This window comes from Ictalurus punctatus, unplaced genomic scaffold (assembly GCF_001660625.3).
Source record: "Ictalurus punctatus breed USDA103 unplaced genomic scaffold, Coco_2.0 Super-Scaffold_100046, whole genome shotgun sequence".
Taxonomy (NCBI): Eukaryota; Metazoa; Chordata; class Actinopteri; order Siluriformes; family Ictaluridae; genus Ictalurus; species Ictalurus punctatus.
Window position 1 is genome coordinate 1,167,753 of NW_026521087.1, and position 10,707 is coordinate 1,178,459.

Genomic DNA, 10,707 nt, shown 5'->3' on the forward strand with positions numbered 1-10,707 from the left:
GGTATGGGGGCGTGTCAGTGTCCATGGTATGGGGGCGTGTCAGTGTCCATGGTATGGGGGCGTGTCAGTTGGTATGGGGGCGTGTCAGTGTCCATGGTATGGGGGCGTGCCAGTGCCCATGGTATAGGGGCGTGTCACTGTCCATGGAATGGGGGCGTGTCACTGTCCATGGAATGGGGGCGTGTCACTGTCCATGGAATGGGGGCGTGTCACTGTCCATGGAATGGGGGCGTGTCAGTTGGTATGGGGGCGTGTCAGTGTCCATGGTATGGGGCGTGTCAGTGTCCATGGAATGGGGGCGTGCCAGTGCCCATGGAATGGGGGCGTGTCACTGTCCATGGAATGGGGGCGTGTCACTGTCCATGGAATGGGGGCGTGCCAGTGTCCATGGAATGGGGGCGTGCCAGTGTCCATGGAATGGGGGCGTGCCAGTGTCCATGGAATGGGGGCGTGCCAGTGCCCATGGTATAGGGGCGTGCCAGTGCCCATGGTATAGGGGCGTGCCAGTGCCCACGGTATAGGGGCGTGCCAGTGCCCACGGTATAGGGGCGTGCCAGTGCCCACGGTATAGGGGCGTGTCACTGTCCATGGTATGAGGTGTGTCACTGTCCATGGTATAGGGGCGTGTCACTGTCCATGGAATGGGGGCGTGTCACTGTCCATGGAATGGGGGCGTGTCAGTGTCCATGGTATGGGGGCGTGTCAGTTGGTATGGGGGCGTGTCAGTGACCATGGTATAGGGGCGTGTCAGTTGGTATGGGGGTGTGTCAGTGCCCATGGTATAGGGGCGTGTCACTGTCCATGGTATGGGGGCGTGTCAGTTGGTATGGGGGCGTGTCAGTGACCATGGTATAGGGGCGTGTCAGTTGGTATGGGGGTGTGTCAGTGCCCATGGTATAGGGGCGTGTCACTGTCCATGGTATGGGGTGTGTCAGTGTCCATGGTATAGGGGCGTGTCAGTGTCCTTGGTATGGGGGCGTGTCAGTGTCCTTGGTATGGGGGCGTGTCAGTGTCCTTGGTATGGGGCGTGCCAGTGCCCACGGTATAGGGGCGTGCCAGTGCCCACGGTATAGGGGCGTGCCAGTGCCCATGGTATAGGGGCGTGTCACTGTCCATGGTATGAGGTGTGTCACTGTCCATGGTATAGGGGCGTGTCACTGTCCATGGAATGGGGGCGTGTCACTGTCCATGGAATGGGGGCGTGTCAGTGTCCATGGTATGGGGGCGTGTCAGTTGGTATGGGGGCGTGTCAGTGACCATGGTATAGGGGCGTGTCAGTTGGTATGGGGGTGTGTCAGTGCCCATGGTATAGGGGCGTGTCACTGTCCATGGTATGGGGGCGTGTCAGTTGGTATGGGGGCGTGTCAGTGACCATGGTATAGGGGCGTGTCAGTTGGTATGGGGGTGTGTCAGTGCCCATGGTATAGGGGCGTGTCACTGTCCATGGTATGGGGTGTGTCAGTGTCCATGGTATAGGGGCGTGTCAGTGTCCTTGGTATGGGGGCGTGTCAGTGTCCTTGGTATGGGGGCGTGTCAGTGTCCTTGGTATGGGGGCGTGTCAGTGTCCATGGTATGGGGGCGTGTCAGTGTCCATGGTATGGGGGCGTGTCAGTGTCCATGGTATGGGGGCGTGTCAGTGTCCATGGAATGGGGGCGTGTCAGTGTCCATGGAATGGGGGCGTGTCAGTGTCCATGGAATGGGGGCGTGTCAGTGTCCATGGAATGGGGGCGTGTCAGTGTCCATGGAATGGGGGCGTGTCAGTGTCCATGGAATGGGGGCGTGTCAGTGTCCATGGAATGGGGGCGTGTCAGTGTCCATGGAATGGGGGCGTGTCAGTGTCCATGGAATGGGGGCGTGTCAGTGTCCATGGCATGGGGCGTGTCAGTGTCCATGGTATGGGGCGTGTCAGTGTCCATGGTATGGGGGCGTGTCAGTGTCCATGGTATGGGGGCGTGTCAGTGTCCATGGTATGGGGGCGTGTCAGTGTCCATGGTATGGGGGCGTGTCAGTGTCCATGGTATGGGTAACACATCTGTGAGGGCATCATTAATGCAGAAAGATATGTACACATTTTGGAGCTACACATGCTGCCATCCAGAGCAGGACAACGCCAAACCACAAACGCATGGTTGTGTAAGAAGAGAGTGCTGGTGCTAGCATGACATGCCTGCAGTCCTGACCTGCCTGCAGTCCTGACCTGCCTCCAATGTGTGGCGCATTATAAAGCTCAAAATAAGGCACTGAAGGCCTCGTACAGTAGCACAGCTAAAGAAATGTATAATGGATGAATGGGGGGAAATTCTCCTTGCTCACCTTAACCAACTGGTGTCTTCACTCAGCACCCAAACACTTAATAAGTGTTATTAAAAGAAAAGGTGATGTTACACAGCGGTAAACAGTCAACTGTCCCAACTTTTTTGGAGTATGATGCAGTCATTATATAGTCAATATTTCTGAGATGAAAGAAGGCTATCCTAGTAATATTATCTACATGAGCATCAAATGATAGGCTGGAGTCAATAATCACTCCAAGGTCTGTAACATAACAAAATGTGGAAAAAGTGAAGCGCTGTGAATACTTTCTGGATGCACTGTACATCACTACAATTACAATCACCACAGATGGAAACTGGATGTGTGTTTGTGAGTGTGTGTGTGTGTACCTCAGTGTCTCCAGTGTACAGTGTGTGTGTGTGTGTACCTCAGTGTCTCCAGTGTACAGTGTGTGTGTGTGTGTGTGTGTGTGTGTGTGTGTACCTCAGTGTCTCCAGTGTACAGTGTGGATTCTCCAGTCCAGCAGAGAGCAGCTTCACTCCTGAATCCTGCAGGTTATTGTCACTCAGGTTCAGTTCTCTCAGTCTGGAGGAGTTTGATCTGAGAACTGAGGACAGAACTCTACAGCTTTCCTCTGTCAGATCACACACACACAGACTGGAAGAGAAATGATGAAGTATCAGAACACTGACCTCAAACACACACACAGCCATAATACACTTACTCTTTACCATGTAACAGAAATGTGAGTGTGTTTCTCTCACACACACAAATCAGAGGACAGGACACCACATCAACATTAGCATTAGCATTATTATGATTATGATTATTATTAAAAATAATAATAATAATAATAATAATAATAATAACAACAACAACATCAGTTACAATGATCCTTAAAGGACTGAAAACATTTTTGTTTGAACAAATGCTTCATTATAATTGAAACATGAAGCCATTTGAAAAGACCCATGACACTTTGGAGACTTGCAACCATGCGCGATCAAAACGTAAATGAGCCTTGGAGTCACTCTTAAGCCTTGTCTCATTCTCCATCGTGATTACGGCTGGTAAAGAAGGTTGGCACATTGAAACGATCAAAACATAAACCATCAGAACATATATGAACCAAGGAAATGCACTTAAGTCTTGTCTCATGCTCCCTTCCTCTGATGGCCAAGAGAAAATGGCACTGGACTTGGAATGCACTGGGGTCTCCCCTACGCAACTTGAAGCCTGCTCAAGGCATGTCAGCGGTCTGTGTCAACTAACTCGTGTGCACTATCTTGCCGACTGCAGAGAGAAAAGGGCACTGGACTTGAACTACACTGGGGTTTCACCTGTGCAACTTGAAGCCTGTTATGAAACTGCGTCGTAATGCAGAGGGAACTCTATTCAGATGAGCAAGAAAGCACCTTGGCATTCATCAAACACGCTTGTGTTTTATCCTAGAAAAATGCTTTGACGTAAAGTAAGTCGTCCGAATGTGTTCATGTAAACTAGTAAAGGCTCTAATTACTTGACTGAAGTAAATGTACTGAAGAGGGCGTCCACGTGCGGAAACCTGAGAATATAAACGAGACTGCAAAGTTGTTGTTGAAGAAGGGTCTAACACGGACAAACACGTCCGTCCGCTCCAGTAGAATAGCCTAGTGTTTTCTTAAATCACTTTGAGGCGTCGGACTCTAAATCCAGCGGGGTTTTCTTGCGCAGGTATGACCCCTGCTTGCAGCTTTGTCAGCTGTAGGTGTCAAGTCACTGGTGCTCAATCTCCTGCTGTTTATTTAAAGCAGAGTATGTAGCACCCTAACCCTAAAGTTTCCCATGTAACAGAAATATAAGTGCGTTTGTCTCACACAGAAATCAGAGGACATGACAGCACATCAGCATTATTATTATTATTATTATTATTATTATTATTATTATTATTAATAATAATAATAATAACATCATCAGTTACAATGATCCTTAAAGGACTGAAAACATTTTTGTTTGAACAAATGCTTCATTATAATTGAAACATGAAGCCATTTTTTAATAAAAGTATTAAAAAGTCTCCTATTTAAAAATAAACAAAATAAATAAAATAAATAAGAAATCTCCCATTTGAACAAAAGATGAGATACGATAATACTTTATTAATCCCAACGTGGAGAAATGAGGGAATTAGGAGGAAAAAGGAGCAGGACCTATAAAACAAAAATATTTTTGTTGGTGAAATAGAACAGAAACAGTCAATATTGAGTGTAAAATGTACGTCAGGTAATATTATCTTATTGTTTACATGTTAGCATAGCATGTTAAATTAACTACTAAATAAAAATAACATCAGCTGTATGAGCTTTTAAATAACGTCCTATTATTATTATTAGGAACATTTACTGTAGCTGCACAGCCAGACTGCTCCTGTACCTTTAACACACACACACACACACACACACACACACACACACATTCTTGTAATTAGAACATTCTGGGGTCAGTAGTCCCACCCATGTATTGTGGGGACACCACTTTCCTGAGGTCCTACAGATATGAAAAGAATCAGGCATGTATAATTTAAGCCTGAGAACACACATCATCTCAAATTCTGGATTTAAATCTCAAAATTTCTGTGCTTGGTTTTTTCACACCTAATGTGGACATAACAAGAACTCATCATTAATGGGGACCTAATTTGCATGCACAGCAAATTAACTGGTTTTCATGTTGTAGTGGGGACATCACTAGATAGTTAATTTTCATACACAGAAAATTAACTGGTTTTCATGTTGTAGAGGGGACATCACTACATAGTTAATCTGCATACACACAGATCAGGTAGTTCAACAAGGGGACATGGTTTTAAAAAACAAAGTTGTCAATTTAACTCTAATTATTTATAAAAAATTACAAACTAAGTATGTCCAATTTAGAGGGCTGTCTGTAAAGCAGATATGATGTGTATTTTCTCTATTTGAAGGTTTGAGCTTCTCATGAAATTATATTGAACAGTTGTTCTTAATTGTTTATACTAAGGACTCTTAGCCTTATTTGTGAAATATGCAATCAGTGAAAGTTTGGTTATCAAAAAGCTCTCTTACAGAAATTTCAATATCTGCACGTAATAGATAACAGACTACATTTTTTTTTGGAGCTTTCTATTTCCAACAGAGGAACCCTTTGAGAAACCTAGGAACTTGTTAAGGAAGGTGGTACCAGTGCTATTATTAGTTTTGAGGCTATAATTCTAAGAAGCTTTTCATTTTCTGCTCCAAAGTATACAATTTTTTTTGTGGAATAGAAAGTAGAGGTGCTAGCTGTACTGAACCTCACTTATTTATCACAGGCATGCATCACAAATTAACACTATCCCCAGTCATTTTGGTGAAGTCAAAATGACAAAGACACTCATCCTTTTGATATTTTAGCTACACAAAGTATTTGTTTATTGGTCTGGATCTCTAATCAAGTGAAAAATTGTCAGTAAGATGAAAAAACCCTGTCTATTCAACATTATAAAGACAACTTGAGTCTTGAGCTTCTTTACTGTAAAAGACAACAAATATTTGCCCATTAAAGTGCACAACTACTAAGCTCACATGTGCCATGAATGAACTTGGACTCACTTAAGTTTGACATAACACTTCTGCTACTACATATAGCCAGCTCAAAGTTAAACATATTGAGAAAAATAAAGATACTAGCCAAACACAGACACACAACCAAATGTCATAAACACTATTTTTTTCTTTATTCTATATCCACTTAACTGACTAAGCTAAAAAGTGACAGTAACAACTTAATAATGTATGTTGAGGTAGCTAATTTTGATTCCAGGCAGTCTAAACATGTAAATGGGTAGCACACTGAAGCTTTTATTGCCCAATAGGCTTACTCATGAACTTGTCAGTCACCTGCATAAGGACCCACTGGAAGAAGGCGGCCCAAACCAATTTGATCTAATTCAATATAACGGTGTAGGTAAAGATTCTAATGGATATTTTAAATGCCTGATTTGTTCCTGATTAGTTTATGATGAAGTAAATGCTGAGTGTTTCATTACAAAGTAAAAGGCTAGAGGTGTAATGTAACTTATTATTAAAGCATTACTACAGATGTTATGATGTACAGTATCTGTAATATAGATGTACAGTGTTACTATCAAAGTGTTATTTAATCTTTGTTTATATCTCTTTTGTAAGCTACAGTGCAGTTATAGACATAGAATTTGACACTTTGCCAGTCTCTATCTAAGATATAAAGACTCAGATCTAATGCAGTTTTCACAGACCAACTTCCCTGGGACATGACATGACATGATGAAGGTCTTCATATGTCTCTCCACTGCATGGACCTCATTTCCTTCCCGAGCCTTCCTCTTTTTCAGAGTAGATGTTTTACCTAAATGTAAGAATAAACATTAGTTACATAGCAAACACACACCCTTACACCCGACAGAAATTATTGTCTGGCAACTTACAGACTGGAACTTACATTTCACGTCTCAAGAATGAAAACTCTGACTGCAGTTTGTGCATATGTACCAAATAGTAACTAAGAGTACTTCTTGGAGAAGATGCAGTAGGGAACCTACTGAGTCCCAGGGGATGCTTATGTTGGAAATTATGGAGGGGTGTGATTGAAAGGCAGGATTAAAAGTGCCAGCAAACTACACAATTCTGATATTTATGATCCAGAAACGGTGTAGACTGTGATGGGTGCTGTTTCTCCTGGCCATTTCTCTCAGCAGTGTCCTCCTCCATAATCTGCATATTTAATAGACATTTGGAAAATCTAAAAGAGGAATATGCAACAGAAAGCAAATATGCTGTTCAATACGACAAAAACAATCATTATTTCACTATAGGAATTAAGTTTATTATTTCAGGGTTAGAAATGGGATACTTTGGAAGACTTTGGGATAATTACGGTGCATTCAGACACACACATGTTTTGTAGTTAATGCTTAAACGTGGCAGTAAAATACCTGAAGCAGATCAGATGAACAATAATGTCTAATTTTATTGTTAATGCACAAGCACAAAATTTGTTGTGCAACAAAAATGAATTGCAACACTGCCGGATAAGACAATGTTTATTTTTGAATAATTTTTAAATTGTGAAAACAGAGAGGGAGATACCCTGCATACCTTGCTACACCAAGGCCAGTCTCCTCCTCCGTAATTGTAGGTAATTTCATCACCTTCTTTAAAGTTTGTTAAAGCAAACAGACCAAGATGTGGGCTTCCATCCACTTCAGTCTTCTGCATTCTGCCATTTGGGTGCTTGTGGTCATCATTAACCAGCCAACCAAAAGATCCGTCTTCTTTTACAGCATCAATACTTAATACACAACGAGAGAAAGAGAGAAGTATTCAGTGACCGAATATTCCACATCAAATTCTACAAATATGATAGCTCTGCACAGAATTTTTATTGTTAACCGTCAGATGTAAATGTTTAAGTGGACAAATACTTTACAGCTGCAATTTTCAAGTACAATGAAAGTACACTTTGAAGAAAAACTATGCAGACATTGTCATTCTTTAATGCAGGTTAATTCTATGGATCATTTATTTAGTGGTGCTTGTAAAGCACTAATATTGTTCCCTTGTATACTTATTATTATTATTATTATTATTATTATTACTCTCCGGCCGGCGCTCAAAAGTATTGGGACCCCGCACGGCCAGCTCTCAAAAGTACTGGTGCCCTTGACAGTCGGCTCTGGAAAGCATTGGCGCCCTACGCTGTCGGCTCTGGAAAGTATTGGCGCCCTACGCTGTCGGCTCTGGAAAGTATTGGCACCCGTCCCTGTTTCGCCAACGCAAGCACCACTCACATTTTCTTCAGGAAATGTACCGGTCTAGTTATTATTATTCTTCTTCCACGTTTTTTTCGGTGCGTAACTAGTCCCGCACTGTTTGTCGGAGATTGACGGGTGAGGTGCCGAATCGATCGGCTTATTGAGGAGAGGTGTGCTATGACTTTTATAACCGATCGGAATGCCGGAATTCCCGCTACGGAAGCTCAAATACAGAAAATTTCCCATAGACTGGCATTGAGTTTCGAAAGTATTGGCCCTCTAAGGAGAAAGCTGTAAAAAATTTTCCTCCGTAAACGTTCGGCTCTAAAATGTATTGGCACACAATCTGTTCGGCTCTCAGAAATATTGGCACACGATCTGGCTGGCTCTCAAAAGTATTGGCACCCTGCACGGCCAGCTCTCAAAAGTACTGGCACCCTTGACGGTCGGCTCTAAAAAGTACTGGCGCACTACACAGCCGGCTCTAACAGTGCTGGTGCCATATCTGTCCAGCTCTCAAAAGTATTGGCACCCTACGCGGGCGGCTCTTGAATGTATTGGCGCCCTGTCCCGATTTCACCATGGCAAGCACCGCTCACATTTTCTTCAGGAAATGTACTGGTCTAGTTATAATTATTCTTCTTCCACCTTCGTGCCATTTTACCTCTAAAGAAAATGTTAATATATTGAGATTTTCAGTCCCTAGTGATGTTCTGAGTAAGAAAATAACCATATCCGTGCTTGCTAATAACTGTGCTGAGTGAGAACCTGTTCTACACACAGATCACAGCTCAGCTGCGGTGTTTAGAGACGCAGAATAAAAGGAGCGCGCTGTAGTTACAACATCGAAGCACATCACACCACCGCCCAGCGCTTTACAGATTCATAACAAACTAATAACTGGAACTAATGAGCTGGGCTCGGTCCAGACTACTGTCCACCCTGTCCTCGATTTCAGAGGCTTTAAACTCAATCCAGCGCTCAGATCGATAACTATTTAGGAAGCCTGACTCTGCTATTTATAACCCAACTATCCGTTACATGGTGAAGCTAGTTACAGAAGTCGGTATAACACTAAATATTCACATGACATGACAACCACCAAAGTCTATTTAATATATTAACTTCATTTTATTAACTTATTGTACTTACTAATGTGCTGGATTGGTTAAAGTGTGTGCTAACTCTGGCTAGTAAAGTCCGCTAGCATAACAATTACTTTAATATTGCGATTCAATTATAAATAAAGTCTTAAAGCACGGAAATAAAATTACAAACTTATAAACTGCAAAAAAATATAATAATAACTTACCTTTCGTTGTATTTGGTCTCGTTGCCGCAGTAGAATCACTTCTTAGGGCAATGGAAAGCAGCTGGTGCTATTAGCCTGTGACAGCCAGGGCAGATGGGAAATGTAGTTCTTTTCCTACTTCCTGTGTGGTGTTTACGAACTATTAGTGCAGTCAAAAAAAACTACACTCCGCCATAACCCGACTTAAGGATTTCGTTTGACTGTTTAGAGATTTTAAAAAAGTGTCATTTCACTTGCGAAAATTTAAAAACTGAAACTTTAATTACTATTAAGACTTATAATTATTTGGAAAACATGATAACTATCTGTTCTGACTTATTAATGTGTAGCTTATGCTAACAATCTAACCTTCTAACAGTCTAATTAGGCTTTTAACTTACCAGTCACTTTTTGTACGCTAATAGGCAATAGAGCTAATGTGCATATGCAGATTAGCCACAGTCCTTTACTAAGTGGGTGGTACCATAATTTGCATAAATTAGACTTGCAGAGTGTGTGAAGTGGTTGGCCAAGCCCCTCACCCAATAAATACCAGTTCCAGACTAAAGGGGGCGACATAGACCAAACCGATCACACACACAGTTTGTCCAGATAATGCGTTATATGCCAAAGATAAAAATTAGTGAGGCGTCTATTTACAGCCTCCTCAACACTTTTCAATGCATTACCCCTGTGAGGACGTGGATTTTTGTCCCCATAATGTTTTTGGTCCCCATGAGGTTGCTGTGTAAACATGATGATGTCCCCATGAAGTGATAATTACAAACACACTCTCTCACACACACACACACACACACACACACACACACACACACACACTCTCTCTCTCTCTCTCTCTCTCACACACACACACACACACTCTCTCTCACACACACACACACACACACACACACTCTCTCTCTCACGCACACAGACACACTCTCTGTCTCACAGACACACTCTGTCTCTCACACAGACAAGACTCTCTCTCGCACAGACACTCTCTCACACAGACAGACACACTCTCACACAGACACTCTCTCTCACACACACACAGACACACTCTCACACAGACACTTTCTCGCACAGACACTCTCTCTCTCTCACAGACACATTCTCTCTCTCACACAGACACACTGTCTCTCACACAGACACACTGTCTCTCACACAGACACACCCCCTCTCACACACAGACACACTCTCTCTCTCTCACAGACACACTCTCTCTTTCACACAGACACACTGTCTCTCACACAGACACACTCCCTCTCACACACAGACACATTCTCTCTCTCTCACAGACACACTCTCTCTTTCACACAGACACACTGTCTCTCACACAGACACACTCCC

The 10,707-nt window shown here is 43.1% G+C and overlaps 1 long non-coding RNA gene across 1 annotated transcript; it reads right to left on the reverse strand.

Moving 5' to 3' along the window:
• Positions 1–4,231: 4,231 nt before the first annotated feature.
• On the reverse strand, positions 4,232–9,527 carry LOC128630064 (uncharacterized). The gene is made up of 3 exons (XR_008394301.1): positions 9,376–9,527; positions 7,408–7,600; positions 4,232–6,658 (listed from the first exon to the last, which is right to left on the reverse strand). It is a non-coding gene; the product is annotated as an uncharacterized LOC128630064 (long non-coding RNA).
• Positions 9,528–10,707: the final 1,180 nt, after the last annotated feature.